The sequence below is a fragment of the Microcaecilia unicolor genome, chromosome 3, assembly GCF_901765095.1.
Source record: "Microcaecilia unicolor chromosome 3, aMicUni1.1, whole genome shotgun sequence".
Lineage (NCBI taxonomy): Eukaryota > Metazoa > Chordata > Amphibia > Gymnophiona > Siphonopidae > Microcaecilia > Microcaecilia unicolor.
This window is the reverse complement of record NC_044033.1, coordinates 279,944,113-279,970,161: the sequence shown is the minus strand read 5'-3', so window position 1 is coordinate 279,970,161 and position 26,049 is coordinate 279,944,113. Positions and strand designations below refer to the sequence as shown.

The 26,049-nt window shown below is 44.4% G+C and overlaps 1 pseudogene; it reads left to right on the top strand.

Annotated features, from left to right (window-relative positions):
* The window catches only part of LOC115465049, a 117,335-nt pseudogene that overhangs the window by 23,247 nt on the left and 68,039 nt on the right, over window positions 1-26,049 (top strand).

Here is a 26,049-nt window from a genome sequence, read left to right as displayed (position 1 = left end):
CGTCGCTTTTGACACTGTCAATCATGATTTACTTCTTGCCACACTGTCCTCATTTGGGTTCCAGGGCTCTGTCCTCTCCTGGTTCTCCTCCTACCTCTCCCACCGCACCTTCAGAGTTCACTCTCATGGATCCTCCTCCACCCCCATTCCGCTATCTGTTGGTGTTCCCCAGGGATCTGTCCTTGGACCCCTTCTCTTCTCAATCTACACCTCTTCCCTGGGCTCCCTGATCTCATCTCATGGTTTCCAGTATCATCTTTATGCTGATGACACCCAGCTGTATCTCTCCACACCAGACATCACCGCGGAGACCCAGGCAAAGATATCAGCCTGCTTATCAGACATTGCTGCATGGATGTCCAACCGCCACCTGAAACTGAACATGTCCAAGACTGAGCTCATCGTCTTTCCACCAAAACCCACTTCTCCTCTTCCTCCGCTTTCTATCTCAGTTGATAACACCCTCATCCTCCCCGTCTCATCTGCCCGCAACCTCGGAGTCATCTTTGACTCCTCCCTCTCCTTCTCTGCACATATCCAGCAGATAGCTAAGACCTGTCGCTTCTTCCTCTTTAACATCAGCAAAATTCGCCCTTTCCTCTCTGAACACACCACCCAAACTCCTCACCGGCCTCCCACTTAGCCACTTATCCCCCCTTCAATCTGTTCAGAACTCTGCTGCATGTCTTATATTCTGCCAGAACTGATATACTCATATCACCCCTCTCCTCAGGTCACTTCACTGGCTTCCAATCAGATACCGCATTCAGTTCAAGCTTCTCCTCCTTACCTACAAATGCACTCATTCTGCTGCCCCTCACTACCTCTCTACCCTCATCTCCCCTTACATTCCTGCCCGAAACCTCCATTCACAGGACAAATCCCTCCTCTCATTACCCTTCTCCACCACCGCCAACTCCAGGCTCCGCTCATTCTGCCTCGTCTCACCCTATGCTTGGAACAACCTTCCAGAGCCCTTACGCCAAGCCCCCTCCCTGCCCATCTTCAAGTCTTTGCTTAAAGCCCACCTCTTCAATGCTGCGTTCGGCACCTAACTCTTACCGTTCAGTAAATCCAGACTGCCCCAATTTGACTGCCCCTATCGGATTGACCGTTCACTTGTCTTCTAGATTGTAAGCTCTTTGAGCAGGGACTGTCCTTCTATGTTAAATTGTACAGCGCTGCGTAACCCTAGTAGCGCTTTAGAAATGTTAAGTAGTAGTAGTAGTAGTAGTAGTAGTAGTAGTAATACAACCCAGAGCTGAAAAAATTAAGAAAAATCATAAGAGATCTGCAGCCTCTACTCCAGGAGGATGAATTACTGAAAGAGATATTCCCATCCCCACCAGTGCTGGCTTTCCGACAGCCACCCAACTTAAAACACAAGCTAATTAGAAGTAAGCTCCCAACACAGGCTCAAAAAGAAAAGAATGGCACGCATCCTTGCAATATATCCAGCTGCAAACTATGCCAAAATATCTCACAGGATCCCACGATCACTCACAAAGGAAAAATATTCAACATTAAGGAATCTTTCACATGCTCATCTTCCACATGCCTGGAATAAACTTCCTGAGCCGGTACGTCAAGCTCCATCTCTGGCCGTCTTCAAATCTAAGCTAAAAGCCCACCTTTTTGATGCTGCTTTTTACTCCGAACCCTTATTCACTTTGTTCTGAACACTTATTTTATCATCCTCACTTTAATATTCCCTTATCTCTTGTTTGTTTGTTCTTTCTGTCTGTCCTAATTAGATTGTAAGCTCTGTCGAGCAGGGACTGTCTCTTCATGTTCAAGTGTACAGCGCTGCGTACGTCTAGTAGCGCTTTGGAAGATACTACTACTACTACTTATCATTTCTAATGTGGTATATATCATTTAATGTAAAAAGTGCGATGAAGGCTGCTACATTGGAGAAACAAGTCAGATGCTAAAGAAGAGATTTAATTTACACAGACATCATATGAAAAATGCCAGTACAAACAAAGATGTCACGTCTGTGGGACAGCACTTTACAAAACCAGAACACTGTACCAGTGATTTCATGGTAAGGATCCTGAAAGGGAACTTTAAAACAATACAGGAATGTAAGACCTTTGAAGTCAAAATGATTAAATATTTTGACACCCACCAGACAGGACTTAACAAAGATCTGGGTTTTCTAGCCCATTACAAAGCATAAAATTGTATTGCTTTGTAAATTGTATTGCTCTCCCGTCTCTCTGACTCTCATCTATCCACCCCCATCCTGTTTTACTGTCACTGAAATGCTTTGATGTTTCACTCATATATACTGTCATCTACCATTTGCTTATTCCGACCTGACGAAGAAGGGCAACCTTCGAAAGCTAATCAAGAAATGTATTAAGTTATGTTCAATAAAAAAGGTATCATCTTATTTTCTTTTCCATGTTTTATTTTATTTCTATTGATTATTATTAAGCAAGCAATCAAAGTAACACAGTCTGTTCTTGTCACAGACTTAGACTCAAACCTGAGCAACAACCACATTGACAACTATCTCCACATCTCTTAACAGTTCTGTCTTGCCAGGCTTCTTCAGCACAATTCAAATTACTCACATATAAATCTAGGCGGGGTTCCATTTGGGAAACCCACAACCAGGGTCTTCACAAATAAATAAAGGCAACCTTTTACCTTGGCAGTCTTCTATTTCTTCTCATGTAATCCATGGGTATCTACTTCTTAACAGAGGGTGTAAACCTCACTCCTCACTTCTCTGGGACTCTTCCATAGGTACTGTAGCCCAGTCAACAATTGTGGTAGTATTCATTCACTCAGGACCTCATTCTAAGAGACCTTTTACTTCGGGGCCTCCCCCTTGGAAACTTCTTTCCTCATGGCCTTCCCCTCATGAGAGACTCCTGAGAAAATTAAAAATCCATCTGATAGGAGGCAATGTTCTGGTGTGGATTAAGAACTGGTTGATGGATAGAAAACAGATGGTAGGGTTAAGTGGCCAATTATCTCAGTGGGGGAGGGTGAATAGTGGAGTGCACCAATGATCTTTCTGGGACCACTGCTATTTAACATATTTATTAATAATCTGGAAATGGGAATGACCAGTAAGGTGATTAAATTTGCAGATGACACAAAACTATTCTGAGTTGTTTAAACACATGCAGATTGAAAACAATTGCAGGAAGACCTTAGGAAATTGGAAGACTGGCATCCAAATGGCAGATGAAATTTGATGTGGACAAATGCAAAGTGATGCACATTGGGAAGAATAATCCAAATCATAGTTACTTGATGCTAAGATCCATCTTTGGAGTCAGCACCCAAGAAAAAGATCTAAGTGTGTGGTGGCAGCCAAAAAAGCAAACCGAACCCCAGGAATTATTAGGAAGGGGATAGAAAATAAGCCAATGATTATTTAATGCCTCTGTGTTATTCCATGGTGTGACCACACCTTGAGCACTGTGTGTAATTCTGATCACTGTATCTTAAAAAAATATAGTGGGATTAGAAAAGGTTCAAAGAAAGGCGACCATAATGATTAAGGGGATGGAATTTCTCTCATATGAGGAAAGGCTTCAGTGGTTAGGACTCTTCAACTTGGAAAACAGACAGCTGAGGAGGGATATGATAGAGGTCTACAAAATACTAAGTGGTGTAGAATGGGTAATCTTAAATCAATTTTTTACTACTACTACTATTTATTTTATTTTATTTTATTGTATTGCATTTGCATCCCGCATTCCCCCACCTATTTGCAGGCTCAATGTGGCTTACATAGCTTTGTAAACATTGTCATTACAGGATATCAGATACAATTAGTAATGTGTAGTGATTAGGAAGGGAAGGAAGAAGAAGGAGAGAATGGTTAAGGTAGTTATATAAGGTAGGCGTTCATAATTGAGAGGCTTGGCGAGGTGATTTAGTGAGGTTATAGGTTCTCATTGTAGGCCTTGTTGAAGAAGAATGTCTTCAGAGATTTTCGAAAGATATTTGTTTCGTTGATTGCTTTCAGGTCAGTAGGTAATGCATTCCATAACCGCGTGCTCATGTAAGAGAAGGTAGTGGCATGCATCTGCTTGTATTTAAGTCCTTTGCAGCTGGGGTAGTGTAGGTTGAGAAACTTGTGGGATGATCTTGTGGCGTTTCTGGGAGGTAGGTCTACGAGGTTTAGCATGTAAGTTGGGGCGTCTGCGTGAATGATTTTGTGTACGATCGTGCAGATCATGAACTCAATGCGTTCCTTAAGTGCGAGCCAGTGAAGTTTCTCTCTTAAGGGTTTTGCACTTTCATATTTAGTTTTTCCGAATATGAGTCTGGCGGCCGTATTCTGGGCAGTTTGGAGTTTTTTGATTGTCAGTTCTTTACACCTGGCATAGAGTGCACTGCAGTAGTCCAGATGACTAATTACCATTGACTGTACCAGGGTAAGGAAGATGTGTCTCGGGAAGAAAGGTTTTACTCTTTTGAGTTTCCACATGGTATAGAACATCTTTTTCGTCGTGTTTTTCACGTGGGTATCAAGAGTGAGGTTTCGATCCAAGGTGACTCCAAGAATTTTCAAGTTTTGTGAGACAGGAAGGGAACAGTATGGTGTGATTATGGTGGAGAAGTTTTTTGTGTTATGTTGTGAGGTGTGTACAAGACATTGAGGGGCATAATCGAACGGAAACGCCTATCTCCATGGGCGTTTATCTCCGAGAACGGGTCCTTGAAGGGGCGGGCTGAATTTTTTTTATCCAAAAAAATGGACGTTTTTGAGCTGGGCGTTTGTTTTTTTTAGCGATAATGGAAACTAAAAACACCCAGCTCAAAAACGTCCTAATCCGAGCCATTTGGTCGTGGGAGGGGCCACGATTCGTAGTACACTCACCCCCCTGATATGCCAGGACACCAACTGGGCACCCTAGGTCAGTGCGGTGGACTTCAGAAAAAGCTCCCACATGCATAGATCCCTTACCATGGGTGCTGAGCTCCCAACCCCCCTCCCCCAAAACCCACTACCCACAAATGTACAACACTACCATAGCTCTTAGGGGTGAAGGGGGCACCTACATGTGGGTACAGTGGGTTTTGGAGGCCTCCCATTTACCAGCACAAGTGTTACAGGTAGGGGGGGGATGGGCCTGGGGCCACCTGGCTGAAGTGCACTGCGGTACCCACTAAAAGTGCTCCAGGGACCTGCATTCATGCAGGCCTCTAGGACTGGTTGCTGCTATATAACATTGGCACACCAGTTGACACCTGAAGACTAATCTCTCCGAAAACATCCTTTATTGGAATAACCACCTTTACTCACAGTTAACTGCAGATCAGAGGTTGTGCCCCACTGGCAACGAGTCTCCCTGGTACTGAGATGAGCAGTAGGTCAGAGCTGGCAGAATGCTGTACAATGCCCTCTTTCAGCCACATTCAAGGTAAGAACTAAGTTCTGTAACGTGGCCACCACAGGAAAGGGAACTAAACTGGCTTACAAAAATGGCCACTACCGCATGGACTACAACAGGAAACACAACAGAGCAAACTCTGACCCAGTAGGCAGGGGGAAAAGCACCATGGGAGAAGAGCCTACCAACTACCAACATCGTGAGACTGTAACACAAGCTAATGAAATCATGGTGCCCAATACCCTACACCCACCACAATGCAATGCTGATGTGACCCTGTACTGCACCCGAGAGCCACATCTGACCCAGGGAAAGGCTGTGAGAGGATTGAACACATTCTGTTGTCATGGAGGTGGGTACGGCATTTGAGGCTGGCATAGAGGCTGGAAAAAAAGTTTGTAAAGTGGGGTTTTTTTGGTGGGAGGGGGTTAGTGACCACTGGGGGAGTCTGGGGAGGTCATCCCCGATTCCCTCCAGTGGTCATCTGGGCAGTTGGAGCACTTTTTTGGGACTTGTTCATGAAAAAAAGGGTCCAAAAAAAGTGACCCAAAATCGCGGTCAAAACGCCTTTTTTTTCCCGATTATCAGCTAAAGACGCCCATCTCTCCTCGGCTTATAACCACGCCCCAGTCCCGCCTTCAACATGCCCCCGTCAACTTTATTTGTTTCCGCGACGGAGTGCAGTTGGAAACGCCCAAAATCGGCTTTCGATTATACCGATTTGGGCGCCTTTGCGAGACAAACGTCTATCTCCCGATTTAGGTCGCACTATAGGCGTTTTTCTCTTTCGAAAATAAGCTGGATTGTGTTTTTTCTGCGTTAAGTTTTAGTTGGAATGCATCTGCCCAAGTGTGCATTATTTGGAGGCTTTGGTTGATCTCGTTGGTGATTTCATTTGGATCCTGTTTGAATGGTATGTAGATTGTGACGTCATCTGCATAAATGTAGGGGTTTTGATTGGCTAGCGGTGTCATCATTAGGTTGAATAATGTTGGTGAAAGAGGGGATCCCTGGGGAACTCCACACTCAGGTATCCATGGGGATGATCTTTCCGCGTTCGTTGTTACTTGGTATGTTCTTGTGGTCAGGAAGCCTTTGAACCATTTGAGGACTCTGCCTCCTACTCCGAAGTATTCTAGTATATGTAATAGTATATCATGATTAACCATGTCAAAGGCACTGGGCATGTCGAATTGCAGGAGGAGGATGTTGTTACCAATCGCAATTGCCTGTTTGAATGAATTCATTGTGGACACTAGTACAGTTTCGGTGCTGTGATTTGACCAAAATCCTGATTGAGACTCGTGCAGAATTGAGTGTTTATTTAGGTATTCAGTAAGTTGTTTCATCTCTATACCTTCCATGAGTTTGGTCATGAGTGTTATTGATGCTCTGGTCGATAGTTGGTTACGTCCATTGTGCTTTTTTTTGCATCTTTCGGTAGCGGGGTGAGTAGTATGTTTCCTTTATCCGTGGGGAAGAGTCAATTTTGAAGCCTGTAATTTATGTGGTTCGTGAGGTCTGTTTTGAATTGTTTGGGTGCGGATCTTATTAGACTGTTAGGGCAGATGTCTAATTTGCATTGCGATTTGGTGTATTTTCCAAGCCAATGTGAGATTTCCTTTGATGAGAACGTGTCAAAGTCGGTTCATGATCGGTCTGCTGGGCTTTCTCCGGGTTTTGGGTCTAGGCATTCAAGGATATTTGCGTAATCCAATGTGTTGGTGGGTATCATGAGTCGGAGCTTTATGATTTTTTCATTGAAGTAGTTTGCAAGGTTGGTTGCTGATGGGGTATTTGTGTTGTTGGAGGTGACCTTGGTAGTTTTTAGGAGGTTGTTTACAAGTGAGAAGAGTTTGTGTGTATCCTTGTAATTCGGTCCTATTTTGGTTTTGTAATAGGTTCTTTTAGTTTGATAGCGTATTTGTATTTTCTTTGTAGTTGTTTCCAGTTTTTGTCTTTTTTCTTGCTTCATGCTATTTCTAATCTTCTGACCTGTGTTTTTAGTTCTTTCAATTCTTCGTTAAACCATGGTATGGAGTTTTTTCTATGTGAGGTTCTGGTTTGAAGTGGTGCTATATTGTCTAGTATTGTTCTGCATCTGTTATTCCAATCTTGGAGAAATTGGGCTGAGTCTGTAGGTATTGTCCCTTCATCATTGTAGAATTGTTGCCAAAACTACTACTACTACTTATCATTTCTATAGCGCTACTAGACGTACGCAGCGCTGTACACTTGAACATGAAGAGACAGTCCCTGCTCAACAGAGCTTACAATCTAATTAGGACAGACAGAAAGAACAAACAAGAGATAAGGGAATATTAAAGTGAGGATGAGAAAATAAGGGTTCTGAACAAGTGAATAAGGGTTAGGAGTTAAAAGCAGCATCAAAAAGGTGGGCTTTTAGTTTAGATTTGATGGCCAGAGATGGAGCTTGACGTACCGGTTCAGGAAGTCTATTCCAGGCATATGGTGCAGCAAGATAAAAGGAACGGAGTCTGGAGTTAGCAGTGGAGGAGAAGGGTGCAGATAAGAGGGATTTCCCCAGTGAACGGAGTTCCCGGGGAGGAATGTAGGGAGAGATGAGAGTGGAGAGGTACTGAGGAGCTGCAGAGTGAATGCACTTATAGGTCAATAAGAGGAGTTTGAACTGTATACGGAATCCAGTGAAGTGACTTGAGGAGAGGGCTAATATGAGCATAACAACACTGGCGGAATATTAGTCGTGCAGCAGAATTTTGAACAGATTGAAGAGGAGAGAGATGGCTAAGTGGGAGACCTGTGAGAAGCAAGTTGCAATAGTCTAAGCGAGAGGTGATAAGAGTGTGGATGAGGGTTCTGGTAGTGTGCTCAGAAAGGAAAGAGCGAATTTTGCTGATATTATAGAGAAAGAAACGACTTTCAAAAAGTACAAAGACAAGAGGACACTCCAGGAAGTTATATAATACTACTTTTAAAATGAACAGGAGGAATTTTTTTTCACTCAATGAATAGTTAAGCTCTGAAACTCACCGCCAAAGGATGTGGTATTAGCTGTTAGTGTATCTGGGTTTTAAAAAGGTTTGGAGAAGTTCCTGAAGGGAAAATCCATAGTCTGTTGTTGAGATAGACATGGGGAAAACCACTGCTTGTCCCTGGGGGTCAGTAGCATGAATCTTGCTACTATTTGGGATTCTGTCAGTTATTTGTGACCTGAATTGGCCACTGCTGGAAGCAGTATACTGGGCTAGATGGACCATTGGTCTGACCTAATATGGCTATTCTTATGTTCTTGGAGACTTTTTGACTTGGGGCTTCCCTCCTGGAGACTCCTTCCCTCGAGGCCTCTCTGATCTGTTTGTCCCAGGGCATTTAACAACTTCCCTGCCTGAGTCCCATCCCTCTAACTCAGCAGGTTAGTGCCATCTGCAGTATGGTGGTTCAACTTCAACACCAGTGAGGGCTAGGGAAACCTGCTACTATACCACTCACTCCCTCACATGCTCCAACCCACACAAGGCTTTAGACCACAGGCTTTGGCTTTCTGATTGATTCTAGATGGCCGAAAAGAGGCAAAAGGCAGATTTTTGCTCCTAAACAGTGCTTCTCAACTCAGTTAGGTTTTCAGGATATCTCCAATGAATACACATGTGATAGATTTGCATACCATGGAGGCAGTGCACGCAAATGTATCTCATGCATATTCATTTTGGATATCCTGAAACTTGATTGATTGGGTGTGTCCCAAGGACTGGGTTGAGAACTATTACTCTAAAACATCACAGTAACGTAGTAAAACAGTAAATGATGGCAGAAAAGACTCGCACAGTCCATCCAGTCTGCCCACCAAGATGGCTAGAGCCGTGCCAGCTACTTTGTGTGGGTCCCAATAACCCATGCTTAAATGTTGGTTGTGAAGTCTCCAACATGCCAACCATATAGGCAGCCAGACATGATGTATTCTTGCTTATAATCACATATCATCCCGAAGTATTGCTGACAGTATTTAACTTACCAGTTAAGATGTCTTCGCTTCCCCCATGAGCTGCACAGCACCCTCACTTGCAGCACATGACAATAAAGTTATTTTACAACACTGGAGTTGCCAAAGTCTCACCTGCATTTTGACATTTGTGAGACTCAGGCGGCCGTAGAAGTCTGTCCAGCATCAGCCATGGTTCCCCCAATGCTGGAGTTGCCGAATCTTCTTTCATTGTGGAACACAGACCACAGAAGTCTATCTGGTATTGGCCTCAGGTTCCTCCATGTTGGACACTGATAATCTTCTTTTAGACTTTTGCCATTTGTGGGAATCAGACCATAGGACACAGACCATAGAAGTCTGTCTGGCATCAGTCTCGGCTCCCACCAGAGCCCTAGCGAGGGGAGCTGACACCCGGGGCGGGTCGCCGCTGTGCACCCCCCCCCGGGTGCAGCACAGCGCACCCTCCTCCCGCTGGAGCGCCCCCCCCGGAGCGCATACCTCCCCCCCCGGAGCGCATACCTGCGGCGAGGGACGGGCGGGAGGGCCGATCCGCCCCGACTGCACGTTGCTGGGGTGTGTCGGCTCCGCGCTGGTTCACTACTCTCTTTGTCCCGGAACAGGAAGTAACCTGTTCCGGGGCAGAGAGGGCAGTGCACCAGCGCGGAGCCGACACCCCCCAGCGGCGTGCACCCGGTGCAGACCGCCCTCCCGCCCCCCCTTTCTACACCACTGGCTCCCACTATCTTTCCCAAGATAACACCTCCACAGCAATGTTGTGTTTCTATCCTCTCTCTATTTAAGCATCCCCTGTGTCTATCCCATGCATGTTTGAATTTGCTTACCATTTTTTGACTCTACCACCTCTTCTGTAACGATGTTCCAGGCCCTCTCTATGAAACAGTACTTCCTATTGTTACTCATAAGTACATAAGTATTGCCACACTGGGACAGACCAAAGGCCCATCAAGCCCAATATCCTATTTCCAACAGTGGCCAATCCAGGTCACAAATACCTGGCGAGATCCTGAAAAAGTTCAATACATTTTATGCTGCTTATCCCAGAAATAAGCAGTAGATTTTCCCCAAGTCAATTTAATAATGGTCTATGGATTTTTTCTTTAGAAAGCCGTCCAGACCTTTTTTAAACCCCGCTAATCTAACCATCTTTACCACATTCTCTGGCAACGAATTCCAGAGTTTAATTACACATTGAGTGAAGAAACATTTTCTCCAATTCGTATTAAATTTACTACTTCGAAGCTTCATCGCATGCCCCCTAGTCCTAGTATTTTTGGAAAGAGTAAACAAACCATTCACGTATACCCGTTCCACTCCACTCATTATTTTATAGACCTCTATCATATCTCCCCTCAGACGTCATTTCTGCAAGCTGAAGAGCCCTAGCGCTTCAGCCTTTCCTCATAGGGAAGTCATCCCATCCCATTTATCAGTTTGTCGCCCTTCTCTGTACCTTTTCTAATTCCACTATATCTTTTTTGAGATGTGGTGACCAGAATTGAACACAATATTCGAAGTGTGGTCGCACCATGGACCGATACAAGCGCATTATAACGTCCTCACTTTTGTTTTCCATTCCTTTTCTAATAATACCTAACGTTCTATTTGCTTCCTTAGACGCCACAGCACACTGAGCAGAGGGTTTCAATGTATCATCAAGAACGACACCGAGATCCTTTTCTTGGTTGGTGACTCCTAACGTGGAAACTTGCATTATGTACCTTGCATTACTCCTAAGCCTGCAATCTCCCTTCATGTCCTCTAGTTCTACTGCTCATATGTCTCTGGATGAGGTTTGTTTGAATATTAATACCTTTCAAGTACTTAAATGTCTATATCATATCATCTCTCCCTTTTTCTCTAGCGTCTACACATTCAAGTCCTCCAGTCTCTTCTCATGCGTCTTATGGCAGAAACCATGTATCATTTTTGTCACCTTCCTCTGAACTGCCTCAAGTCTTTATATCCTTGAACAGATATAGCTTTCAAAACTGGACACAATATTCCAAGTGGGGCCTTACCAATCACTTGTATAGGGGCATTCTTCTGCTGGTTATGCCTCTCTCTATGCAACCCACCATTCTTCGGGCAATAGCCTTGAGACCGTCAGACATTGCCTTTCTAAGGTCTCTCTCTTGATCCATGTGTGTCAGTCTCTCACCCCCTAGCACGTACTGCTCTTTTGGATTTCTACACCCCAAATGCATCACTTTGCACTTTTTCACATTAAATTTTAACTTCCATTCAACCATTTTTCTAATTTTTGAAGATCTCTTCTCATGTTCACTTCCGCTGGGGAGTCCACTCTGTTGTAAATCTTGGTGCCATCTACAAAAAAGCAAACTTTTCCTTCAAACCCTTCAGCAATGTCGCTCACAAATATGTTGAATAGAATTGGTCCCAGTACCAATCCCTGAGACACTCCACTACTTACATTTCTATCCTCTGAGTAGAATCCATTGACTACCATCCTCTACCAACTGTCAGTATAGGCGCCAGCTCTGTGGGTGTCTGGGTACTACCAACATTTTTCCCTGTAAGTCTGGGGCAGCAAGCAACATACTACTGCAGAGCTACAGGAAAACACAGGAAGCAATTGCTTCTGTATCCTAACTACCACTCCCATCTCCCTCTGCAGCCTGTTGATTGACTCCCTGCCTCCCCTTGCAGCCTGTCCAATAGACTGCAGGGGAGGAGGAAGTTGCTGTAGCCTAGCAGCTGCCAATGGGGAAAGCAAGTTCAGCAGACATACACTGACAAACGGAACAGACAGATTCAGATAACTTTATTGGTATTAGAATTTTACCTATAGCTGTTAAGTTAAAATAGACAGAGAGGTACTGGGAGAGGAAGAATGGGAGCAAGGTAGGGGTGAAGTAAATGGAAGGAGGACACTAGTTAGAAGAGACAGTGCTTCTCTGAAATGCTGGAACAGGCGGAAAGAAGCTGTAAAGGGAAGAGAGGGTGATAAGATCAGGGACTGATAGTGGAGCTGTAGGAGAGAAGTAGAAAGGCTGTGAGGGTGAGAGGAACCTCAGGGAGAGCATGGACTACATGGGAGAAGGTTGCTAGCAGAAGGAGACATGATCAAGGGGAGAAGAAGAAGAGCAAGCAGAGGGAACACAAGTTGCAGACAGAAGAAGAGCTGAAAGAGGAAGAGAATAGCTGTGTGGAACTGGTAAAAGAGTGACTGAGGGAAAGGGGGGGGGGTCATGGTAGAGAGAACAGACATTAAGTTGAGAAAAGGGTGAGAAATGGAGGAGGGAGTATGACTAGAAGAAAGTGAGATGAGAGAAGCTGTAGAGAGAAGCCACAGAGAGACAAATATACATGGAGGAAAGAGAAATGATGACATGGGAGGAAGAGAATCCTTATAAGAATGATTAAAAGGAGGAGCATGAGGACAGGGAGAAAACCAAGAATATGTAGAGACAGATGACTAAGTTGTTCGTAAAACTTTCTGTTTCAGCTGAGCAGGATTATGGGCAGGCAATAGCTATATTTTACCCTTCTCCAGCCCTGTAGTCACCAGAATTAATACGTTATTTTACTGGAATGACATGGGGGAGCAGGAGGGAATTATGCCAGTATCTGATGCTATAGTCTGAAAAATGTCTTTAAATTACTTCTCATTGGCAGCTTTGAAATGCAGAGACCTATGATTGAGTCTCAAATTGAAAGGGGAACAAAGAGTAACACCATTTCCCTTTTTTTCACAAAAATAACAGTCATTCCCTTGTTACATCTTATGGGAGACAGTGGTGTCGGACTAAGTGGGCTGCTTATGCTGTATCATCCCAAAGAAATAGCCTGGCAACAGCAGGAATAGGTTACAGGAGAGATAAGTGAAATTTGCAAGGGGGTAAGGGATTCTTGGTTTGTTTTTTCTCTTGGCTCAACTACTAAGCCCTGGCTTTCCATTCTCACTCCCAGCACAGCTCTGCTACAGGTTAGCTTTTCGGTTATGTGACCAGTGTGGCTGTGCAGGACACCATGAATGAGGGGAGTACTGCTATAGTGGAATGTCACCCTCATATCCTTCCACATCATGTGGGCCAGGGAGAGAGGGGAGTGGGGGGGGGGGGGGGGGGAGGAGGATAATGGTGCTGGGAAAAGAATGGAGGAGAAAGAAGGGGATGTTTGGTAAAAGGAGAGAGTAAGAGGGATATGCTGGAGTCACCAATAATAAAGGAGGGGGCATTATGCCAAAGCTGTTACAGCCAAGTAAGGTGCTAATTTCCATTTTTGCAGAAGGGACTAGATTCAGTGCTAACTCAGCTCCCCAAGCCAACCCCTTACTCTATGACCACTAGAGCTTTAGTAAGTGGGTTGGCACACAGTGGGTTGATATGAATACATGCCTTTTGTTTCACTGATTTCTGTTCAGCATGTGATCTTTGGGATTTTCAGTCTGAGGGCAGGAAACAACACATGCAAATATGGAGCAACTGATTGCTGAGCTTCCAAGGTTTGTGCATGCAGGTGTTGGAGCAGCTCATAGAGGCCCTTTCTGGATGTGGAACTGCTATTCACTACTGATGCAGTCAGTGGCATGTTTTGAAGGCTTTCCGATCTAATGCTGCAGCATAGCAGTTGCAGCCTGCAGGAAGGTGGGAATGCTCTGTCGATCTCACCCATCAAGCACTACTGACTCAGCGTGGTGGAGTACAAGTAGAAGAGGATGAATGTTTCCTTATCTACTATACTTGTGCTACTAATGCGGCCTAATAGTGTGTGTGTGTGTGTGGGGGGGGGGGGGGGAGGGATATGAGAGAATACTCTCTTAATCATGTGCATCAACACTGCTAGGGAGGTGGAAACACTCCTTTGATCTCATGGATAGTCTTGTTTGATAAAGTTTCTGGGGAGATGCAACCACTCTCTTGATCTCATGTAGTGCACTGCTTTATGCAATTTCTGGAGAGGTGAGAACACTCTACATAAGAACATAAGAATAGTTGTACTGGGTCAGACTGATGGTCCATCTAGCCCAGTGCCCTGCTTCCAACAATGGCCAATCTAGGTCATAGGTACCTGGCAGAATCCCAAACAGTAGCAACATTCCATGCTACCGATCCCAGGGACAGCAGTGGTTTCCCCTTGTCTTATCTCAATAGCAGACTATGGACTTTTCCTCCAGAAGCTTGTCCAAACTTCTTTTTTAAATGCAGATATGCTAACTGCTGTTACCACATCCTCCAGCAATGTGTTTCAGAGCTTAATTCTCTTGATCTCATGTAGAGCACTGCTTGATGCTGTCTCTGGAGAGGTGGAGATACTTTTCACCGCACCAGGAAGAGTGGGGCTAAAAAAAATTTGAACTGTGCTGAGGAGGTATGAGGGATGGGTAAACCTAGCCTGTAGGAGAGGGGCACTGACCAAGGTATAGTGAGAGGGAACCTAATGGGGGAGGAATTAGTAGGGGGTAAGGCAGGTCAGGTCAGAAGGATGTAGAATGCAGAGAAGAGTATAATGGGGAAGTGGAGTAGAAAAGAGGGTGAGGTATTAAGCATCCTACCACAAAACAAATGTCAAACTGCATTGGGAGAAAGAACTGAGGGAAAAACAGAAGAAGAAGAAGAGAGGAAGAAATAGACATTAAGGCAGGGAGAGACTGAGAAAGAAGTGGGGATGGTCTGAGAGAAAAGAAAGTGTATGGTATACACATGTTAGGTAGGGAAGAGGGACTATTGAGAACTGGCTGGGAGAAGGAGATGTGGGTTGTATAGATGCACCACGGTCAATTTTTAACAATGGGCTCTTGTCTCTGGGCATAGCCAGCCCTGCAATTTTTTTTTTTTTTGGGGGGGGGGGGGGGGGAGCTAGGGGTGGACTGGGAGGGCAATGCATGCTTCTCTCTCTCTCCCTCCCTCATGAAGGCACGCAAGACATACCTTTGCTGGCAGGGATACTGAGCCCTATCAGCCAATAAATGGACTGCCATCACTCCCTGCTGCTTGTTTCTGGCTTTGAGCAGCAAGCTGGGACTTCTCGTGTATGCTGCTCAGAGCTGGAAACAAGGAATAGGGAGCAGCAGCAGTCTATTTACTTGACTGGTGAGGTTCAGCATTCACAACAGCAAAGTAAAAGAGAATTCAGGAGGGGGCCCGAGTCCACATTTTGGGAGTCAGTTGTTAAAGTAGCCATGGGGGGGCCCCTACTTTAACAACCGGCTCCCAAAATTCTTAAAAACGTAACAAAAGGCTCTTGCGAGCCCACTCAGCACACCACTGGCCAGGGTGGAATGGAAAGCATTGCATGAGTGGTGTCGATGGGCTGGGAGTAGGATGGTAAACTGTGGTGATAGGTTGGGATTGGGGAGGAAGAGAGACTGGTGGGACTTGCAGTGCTACCCTTAGCATTTCTTTTACCCACAAATCCTGTGTGTAAACCACCTGCTGTACTCTTCATTTAAAAACATCTTGACCAGTTGTGTTCACAACCCACCATGCTTTAATTTCCTTTATATGGACTTGGTAATTTGCGCCAAGTTGAGCATCCCAAATCATTTTGAAAAGTTGGCTCCTATGTTACTAAATCGTCCCCTGGTACCAGTCCCACTGGGGAAAGTCAACAAGAAAATTTCTCCAATGTTATTATGTTTCTCATCTGTAAAGGCAAATGGGACTTCTGCACAAAATAGTATATTAAGCCATCGGCCATTGAGATACTACTGAGGCCACTGCATTACTCAATAGGGCATTTCGTGATCCAGGTTATATGTTTATTGATAGTCACATTGACTTTGTGGTCTGTTTCCTATTTTCTTTTCTTCCTCAGAAAGAACCATCATTTGGTTTAGCAGTGGATGTTGGCTGTGGAACAGGAAAGAGCACTCAATTACTAGCTCCTCATTTTCAGAAAGTAGTGGGTGTCGACAACAGTGAAGCTCAGATCAATGTGGCCAAACAGTCCTCCATGAAGCCAAACATGTCTTTTTGGTATGTCTTGCTAAAAAGTTATACTTTAAGTGACAGCAACATTATTGTTGTCTATTTGGTGTCATTAATATATACAGCAGTGGAAGAGTGAAGGAAGTTGCAGAGTATGAGGCAAGGGCTCTATGAATTCAGTCCCTGGGTCCCAGAATCCAGGCTCATGTAAGAGGGAATTCCCAGGGCCTTCAGCTATATGTGGGAGAGATCTCCACTTGGGCCTTCATTGGTAGATGATCACCTAACCTCCTAGTGTTTGTGTTGTAAGGGAATGAAAAACTCAAAGGAAGTCACTATCCACTTCCGAGGATTATACTGTAGTTAAAAATATGCTGTTCAGTATTCAAAAGCACTTATCCTGATAGGGTTGTATCCATGAATTTTCAATGGCACTATACAGATACCCCCTCATTCTGTAACAACGGTGCTCAAAGTTAGGTGCCGTTTATAGAATAGCACTTAGCGCTGGGAACTGCAACTACATTAGGTACAACCATTTACACCAGCAAAACCTTGGTGTAAATCCTGCCTAAATTAGGCACAGAACCCCCTTATTCTAATGCACATAAATTGCAGGAACACCCGATCCACCCATGACCCTCCCATGACTGCACACTCTTTTTTTTTTTAATTTGTAGAACTATTTATTGAATAATGAGAAACTTGACACAGGCAAAAAGTACAAACAAGGAAAGATGTAACAAACTACAATGAACTAGTTAAAAGGTATGTTTGTTTAAGGCCACATAAACCATGTACTCAATATGGCTCATAAAACAGAAGGTCACTTCAAACTTTATAGGAGAGTTTACCAGAAAAAGCACCCAACAAACAACAACAAAAAATACCCCCCCTCACCAACCATCCTCACCCCATCTTAACAAGAACAATGCTTCAAAAAAGGTTCCCAAATAACTTCCCACTTGGCCATGGTGTGACAACAAACGGCCCAAAGTTTTTCCATTTTGCAAATGTGCCAAAGCTTATTTAGCCATTGTACCAAAGAAGGGACTGTTGGAGATTTCCACTGGGCAGCCAAAGTTACACAAGCAGCAGGCACAGCATGTCTAGCCAGCAGTGCCTGTGATTTAGAGAGAACAGGGAATTTCTTAGAAAATAAAAAGTACTCAGGAGACCACTTAATGGGCTTCCCAAACCAATGCTGTAACCTATACTGAATTGCCTTCCAATAAGCCCGCACCTTAACACAAGACCACCAAATGTGACCCATGGTGCTCCTCTGAGCACACCCTCGCCAACACAAAGGGGAGACACTAGGAAATATATGTTGTACATGTGCAGGGGTCAGATACCATCTGTACAGTACCTTAACAGCATTCTCTTTAAAGGGAACAGAGATTGAGACCCTCATGGAAGCATTTTCGAGAAGAGTCCAGTCATCATCACCCAAGGTAATCCCCAACTCATGATGCCAACGCTGGCAATGCTCCAAACAAGGGTGCATTTGCGTTCTCTGAAATTTGTACAGGTAGGAAATAAGACCCCTTGTACCTTTGGAATCCTCACGAAACACCTTAGCCTTAATTGCAGCCGAGGAAAGAAAATGTTTCAGCTGAGTATAGGTAAAAATCTCGTGAGGAAGGATAGGGTAGTTGTCCGCAAGAGTGTAAAAAAAAAATCAAAAGCTCGTCATCAAAAAGTTGACTTCAAGTCATGAAACCAAAGGACAACCATCGAATAAACAGACCTGGTGCAAGTCCCGGAGGAAATAGTTGGTTATAGGCTATTGGAGTCAATTTAGACAAAAGGGAATCAGGCTTAGTAAACAAGGCATCCCAATAGTAAAAGGTAGTGATAACCAAGAAATAGACATCGCTCCGTAAGGAACGAGATCTACGTGGAAGCCACATCAAGAGGCGAAGAGGACAAGGACATACAGAGGTTTGTTCTAAATTTATCCAAAGCTTGTGAGATTGAGCCTGAAACCATTCAAGGGCAGAGCAAGCCTGAGCTGCCTTGTAGGTCCAAAAAACATTAGGAACACCCAAGCCACCTTTCTTCTGATCTCAGTAAAGGAGAGAACGGGGCAAATGTCTGGCCTCTTATTACACCAAATAAAGCGGATCAGATGATCTTGCAAGCCAGACAAACCCCCCCTAGAAACCCAAAGAGGGAGAACCTGAAAAAGATACATTAAGTGAGGCAAGACATTCATCTTCAATGTGGCAATCCTACCAAGCTAAGACAAATCCAAGGTATCCCAGCGTTCCAAGTCTCTGTATAACTCCCTCAAGAGGGGGAGATAATTGGCTAAAATTAAATCAGATAGCAGAGGTGTAAGTACAACTGCCAAGTATTTAATACCCTCTAGTCTTCCACTGAAAAGGAAAGGAGTGCTGTAAAGAGCACAACAACTATGTTTGTGCAGCGCTGCGTATGCCTTGTAGCGCTATAGAAATGCTAAATAGTAGTAGTAGTAGTAGTAACTGAGGAGGAATCCCAACAGCCATGGCTTCTGACTTATTCGTATTGAGTTTAAAGCCTGACACCAAAGAATATTGAATTAACAATTTCATGAAGTTGGGTAAGGACATTAAAGGCTTGGTCAGAGAAAGAAGAACATCATCAGAAAACAAAGCCAATTTATATTCCCGGCCAGCCACTGTAATCCCAGAAACATTCGGGTCAGAATGCAATGCGACCGCGAAAGGTTCCATAACCAAAGCAAACAACATTGGGGATAAAGGACACCCCTGATGGTTTCCTCTAAATAAAGAAAATATAGGAGAGTTGACCCCATTAATACGAATGCAAGCACGTGGGGAAGCGTAGAGAGCTTGTACCCAGCATCGAAAGTCCAGACTGAAACCAAATGTTTCTAACACCTGATGCATAAAAGGCCAATGGACCTGGTCAAATGCCTTCTCAGCATCCAGATCAAGAAGGGAAACCTGAAGCTCATCTTTGCGTGCTACATGACGCAAATTAACCATACATCGAACATTGCCCATAGCCTGTCATTGAGTAGCAAAGCCCACTTGATCCAGGTGAATCAATTCAGGGAGTACTTTTGCAAGATGATTGGCAAGAACTTTAGACAGAATTTTAACATCAGAATTAAGAACAGAAATAGGGACCACAGAAAGGATCCAAGATGGCCGCTAAGCACTTGTGACTGGCTGCACGCTCAGATTCCTATTACCAATATGCCTAAACGGAGAGGGAGAAGTACTGCCCGAACTACCCCTTTACCTCCCTCGATTTCGGGACCGATGGATCGGTTCTTGAGCCTGCAGGGGACTGCGGTACAGGTCGGGAGTAGACCCTTGATGGGCGCTGCTAATTTAGAGGAGTCGACGGCGTCCCTCGGGTTGGATACAACTCTGAGCCCCGATCATAGAGCTCCGCCCCCGCAACCGCCGTTCACGAGTTCGCCGCTCCAGGGAGAGCAGGGGCCGACGCAAGAAAGCGCTGAGACCCCGTTTGCTCTGGGGAATCGATTTCAACTTGATGGGAGTAGGCGAACAGGATCGACTGAAGTAACGGGGGAAGAAGACGCTGGAAGAGAGCAGGAGGAGGAACAGGAGGACATATTTCCAGCAGAGCTAACCAACAAACCAATAGAGGTAACTTTAGATTCCCTCTGGGAGTTAATGTCCCAGTTGGGGAAAGTATTTATTTCCCAAACAACTAAAGGGGCTCAGAAACTTAAAGCTCTAGAGCAAAAAGTGGTAAAATTGACAATTCTCAGCAAGCTTTGGTAACTCGCATGGATAAATTAGAACAAGAATCAAAAAAGACAGAAAATCTTCAGATGATCATGGTTAAAGATATTTCTAACCTAAGATTGAAAGCTGAAACATATGAAAATCATATGAGAAACCTTAACTTGCGATTTGTAAATTTCCCAAGAGTTCAAATGATTCAACCATACGATATGTTGAAAAGATATTTGCGGGAAAACTTGGGAATTCCTCAGGACAATATTCCACCTTTCACTAAAGTTTACTACCTACCCAATAAACAAGATATTCAGCAAAATCAACAGGAACAGAGACTTGAAAATTTATCACAATTTCTAGAGACATCAGATACTGAAATAGCCACAGCGGCCACTTTGGTGGCAACTGTGGCTTTACCACATGATAAACAGTGGTTGTTCTCAATGTTTTTTAAGCATAGGGAAACCCTGTTTTTGGGTTTAAAAATTTCCTTGTTTCCTGATCTCTCTAGAGAGACTCAACGTAAGCGAAAACAGTTCCTTATTATGAGACCAGCAATTCAACAGTTGGGAGGTGTTTTCTTTCTGAGATACCCATGCAAATGTGTTGTTAGGATTGACTCTGTTAAATATGTCTTTTTAGATCCTTCTCAGCTCTCGGCCTTTATAGCGTCCAAAAGAACATCTAGTAGCCTTAGAGAAAGTTAGCACTCTCTTCACAAGTACTTGATTTCCTTTTTTTGTATTTTGTATTTCCTAATCTCCTCATATATTAAGATCTTGGATCTCCTTATTGTTAGGACTTGAGTATTGTATCAGAAAATATTTTCTTTAACATAATGTTTTTTTTTTCTTATTGTTTTTTTTCCTATGATATAATGCTATCCGTCAAGTTATATCTTGAATAATTGTTTGTAAAAATTTATAAATAAATAAATAAATAAAAAAAAAAAAGAACAGAAATAGGACGATAAGAGGCACAATCAGTTTTATCCTTGCCAGACTTTGGAATTACTGCAATCCAGGCCTCCATCATGGATGGAGGGAGATCAGACCCCGCACATACCTCATTAAGAAGCTCGGTTAGAATGGGCGCCAACTCAACCTGAAAAACTTTATAAAAATTGTTAGGTAAGCCATCTAGGCCTGGAGATTTACCAGCAAGTAAGTCCTTAATAACTTTATGGACCTCGTCTACCAAGACAGGCCGGTCTAGCGCAAATTGTTGCTAAGCTGTCAAAGTGGGGAGTGTATGGACAGACAGAAAATCTGCAATAGCCTCCGGACGAATAGCAGTGTCAGAGGTGTATAAAGATTGATAAAAAGTTTGAAAGCGGTGACGAATCTGAGAAGATTTAGAAAGAACATTGCCCTGCCGTCTCCCACCCTAAGTATTGTGCGGTCTACCCAAGAGTGACGTAGTTTAAGAGCTAAAGAGCAACTCGACTTGTTACTATGCACATAGTGAGTCTGTTGTGGTTGAGTGTTAGAGAACTGTAACTGATCTGAGTAAATCTGATCTAACTGTAAGCGGAGCGCTTGAATTTCATGTAATGTGGAGAGTGAACGGGAGGATTTATGAACTTCGGCCAACTGACCCAGCTGGGAGAGACATTTAGCCACCTCAGCTCTCTGAACCCTGGCGTGCATACTAGCGTGTTTCAAGAAAAAGCCCCTAGAAACCGCTTTAAGGGCATCCCAAATAACACCTACTACTACTACTACTACTTAACATTTCTAAAGCGCTACTAGGGTTATGCAGCGCTGTACAATTTAACATAGAAGGACAGTCCCTGCTCAAAGAGCTTACAGTCTAAAGGACAAATGTACAGTCAGTCAAGTAGGGGCAGTCAAATTGGGGCAGTCTAGATTTCCTGAAAGGTATAAAGGTTAGGTGCCGAAAGCAACATTGAAGAGGTGGGCTTTGAGCAAGGATTTGAAGATGGGTAGGGAGGGGGCTGAACACATAAAGAGGGCCTGAATTAAGATTAATATCTAAGTAGTCCTGCAGGAGAGATCTGTAACCCAACAGGATCCCCTTCTCTCTTAGCAAACTCATGTTCAATGAGTATCTTTGTCCTTCTCACGAAGAGAAGGCAACTGAGTCCAAACAGGCGCGTGGTCAGAAATAGTAATAACTCAAATACTAGAAACGCCTCCTGCATGTGCCAAAGTTATATCAACTAAGAAATAGTCAATGCGAGAATAAGTATCATGAGAATAAAAAGAGTAGTCAAGAGTGGACGGATGATTCAGTTGCTACAAGTTTCAAACCCCAAGACCTCTAGTGAGTCTAAGCAATGCACCGGAGATCCGAACATCAGCGCCGGTAGCCAAGACAGACCTATCCAGAATAGGTTGAAACGTGGCATTGAAGTCCCCTCCCACTACTATTTTACCAGAGGGAAATGAGGAAAAATGTCTGCCAAGCCTGCTAAAAAACAGCTCTTGAGATTCATTAGGGGCATAAACAGATGCCAAGGTAAAAGCACAGTTATCTATTAATTAGATCAGGATTAAAAATCTACCTTCAGGGTAATGTTTAAGCTTCACTACCTGTATCTGTAATGAGGAATGGAGCAAAATAGCAACCTCTCTCTTCTTCAAAGCATCAGCAGCAGAGGCACAGAAGATGTGTGAGTATTGAGGATGGATCAGGAATTTTTCATGCTCCCTTTTAAAGTGGGTTTCCTGTAAGAATACCGCATGTGGTTAAAAGTGCAGGAGTTCCTTAAACAATTTCTGGCACTTCTGAGGTGAATTGAGGCCTGTAACATTATAAGTCAAAAACTTTAGGGACCATAGTTAAGCAAAAAGGCAGTATTCTGCTCTCCCAATGGAAACCACGCAGGACTGAAGCAGAGTGGTAGACCCGCCCCCTCCAAAAAAATCAAACAAAAAAACCCCACACCCCATCAAGCACAAATGTAACCACATCCTCCCCTTTCGAGTCAACACCCCCCCCCATATCACCCTCAAACACCAGACAGACTTCAAAAGATGGTACTGAATGGGAAGTTGAAGAAAGTAACTCATAGCACCCAACGAACCCCCAAAATACCACAAAAACTCCCAGCCACTCACACAGGACCTACCTATACTACAAGAAATTTCCCCCACCATAAAACTACATTCCTCAATCATCCATGCTCAACAGAATATATACCCCCCCCCCCACCTCTAAACCAACAGCAGAACATGCAGAACAAGGAAACGAGAGAGAGAGAAGAACAGGGGAGATACAACCCAGTAAATTACAATGGACAAGTGAAGCCCCCCTAAAAAATGAAATGGGTATAGATCTTTTCTGAGCCTTGTACGAGACTCTCTTCCATTTTTGAAGCTTCGCCTTGGTGGAAGGGGCCATTTCAACAGATGGAGCAGCATTAGGAGACAATCCAGCTGCCTGCAAGATCTTCCAAGCCTCAGCGATATGACGGACCCGTTGTAATTTCCCGCTCACAGTGAAGCAAAGAGCAAAAGGGAAAGCCTAGTGGTAAGGTATCTTCTCTTTAGCCAAAATAGCCAATACAGATTTCAGAGCACGCCGCTGAGATAAAGTAAATAAGGACAAATCCTGGTAGACTGTAATCTTGGCCTCATTATACTCCACATAGGATAACTGATGGGCCTCTATCAGTAAGCGCTCCTTAAAAACAAAGGAAGCAAAGCATGCAGTGATATTCCTGGGTTGATTCTCCATGGGTTTCCCCAGGGCTCTATGCGCTCTGTCAATCTCAAAACTGTCCGAGTTTGCCACTAAGATTTTTGCACAGAGTAAGCGCACTATAGCAGGGACATCCTCAGTGTCCACATTCTCAGGGACGCCGTGGAACCGGAGATTATTCCGACGTCCTCAATTTTCAAGTTCATCTACTTTGTACTGTAATTCCTCATGTTGAGCAAGTAGCTGCGAAAGCTAGGAGTCTGTAGTAGCAGCATGCTCAGCTTGCTCCTCCACCCACTCCTCCAAATCGTCAACACGGCCTCCCAATTCCTGGATGTCTACTATAAGGTTCTAAGATTTCATCCTTGGAGGACAATCTCAACCCGGATGTCCTCCAAACATTTCACTAAAGCTTTCGGGAATCCCTTTTTTGGGAAGGGCAAGCTCGGCTTAACAGTAGACGAAGCAGAATCTGAGTCCGAATGGCAAAGGGGGGTAGGTAACACGTGGCGCGACTGCCCCTTACCAGTTTGCCGAACTGAGTGACGCTTGCCCTCTTTGCACTGAGATGGCGGATTCTTGCTCATGATTGAATACTCCTTCCAGGTGACAAACCCGAGCAAGGATGAAGGCAGAAAATAAGCTGGACGATGGCAGATTGAGGAAAGTGTGAGAGCTAACGATTCAGGCGTCAATTCAACACAGTGATGTCACTTCCTCCCCTGCACACCCTTTTTTGATCCACGATTAAATTTTATGTGTGGATCTGGATGCAATAATTTACAAACTTAGATTTTAATTAATGCCAATTAGCACCAATAATTGTTAGGGCCTAATTATTGGTGCTAATTGGCTTGTTCAGTTAAATTGCACACATAAATTGGGCGCATGCCCAAATTTGCATGCACAATTTAAAGCGCCATTTATAGAATTCTGGGTTTAGTGTTCTTATAGAATAGCCACATTAATTGTGGTAATATACCTCCAGATTCTATATAGGTTGCCCAAATTTGGACACGGAGCCCAGATGCGCATTTGGTGCTAACAACCAATTACTGATGTTAATTGGAGTTAATTGGCAATTAATTGACACAAATTTGGATTTATATACACATCTGCCTATTCACTATTCTATAATGCTGCGCACCCAAAGTGTCTCATGTGCAACCCAAAAGAGGGCATGATCAGAGGCATTCCAAATATTTAGGCGTAGTGTTATGGAATATATACCAGGGTTACACACCAAACTTTTGTGGAAGGATTTACACCAGGTTTCAGCTGGCGTAAGCTCTTGCATGAATCCACGCTAAGCGTTATTATGGGACACTCATTTTCCCTGGTGCATAAATTTGAACACCATTTACTGAATCTGGCCCACAGAGTTTAGGCTTTTTGCCTCCCTTCCCCCCACAATTTCAAACTTAGTGGGTGTGACTAGTTTCTCTACTGGGGAAGAGAATCTACCTTTTAGAGATTGCCTGGCTGCAGACAACAGCTCTGTCCCTGAGTTTAGGCTTTTTACCTCCCTTCCCCCCACAATTTCAAACTTAGTGGGTGTGACTAGTTTCTCTACTGGGGAGAGCAAACTTCAGCCTCAAAGCTAACAGCTTTTTAGAAAATCTACCTTTTCTAGGTGCCTCCTTATAGAATTGACCTCTAAGAATGTAATTTTATAACAGATTTTTCACACTTAAAATCCTGTTCTATGTACATACTAGTAAAAAAAGCCCGTTTCTGACACAAATGAAACGGGCGCTAGCATGGTTTTCCTCGGAGTGTGTGAGAGTGACTCTGTGAGAGAGAAAGAGAGTGAATGTGCAAGTGTGTGTGTTTGACAGAGAGAGTGAGACTGGGTGCGAGTGTGTCTGTGAGAGAGAGAGTGTGTGTGTGTGAGAATGAGAGTGTGTGCCATGGGCCCCTCCCTCCCTCCCAGTTCCAGGGTCACCCCCCCCTTCCCTGTCTTCGAGTGCCAGGGTCGTCCCCTCCCTCTGAGTTTCAGGGTCCCCCCTCCCCCTCCCTCTGAGTTTCAGGGTCCCCCCTCCCGCTCTTCATCCCTCCTTTCTTGCAGTAACATCCGCAGACTGCAGTCTAGGCCCTCTGCAGGACCACAGGGGCGGGCAGTGCCTCGGGAGTGGGTGAAGGAAGCTGGGGAAAGACAGGGAGCAGGCATTAAACCTCCCTCCTTACCGTTACTCAGTACTTGAGTGCGATGACCTGCAACGTGTCGCCTTCGCCAACCCACTGCTCCATGTAGTGCTCGGTTAGAGGCACCGTCACGCTGGCCGTGCTGCCGTATGAGCGCGTTTTGATGCGGGCCAGGCTCAGCTAGAGTTCGGCCTCCAACTCGGACCCTGAGCCACAGTGCAGAAAGACGGGTGAGCCGAAGCCCCGGAGATGGCCGCCCATAGAGATGGCTG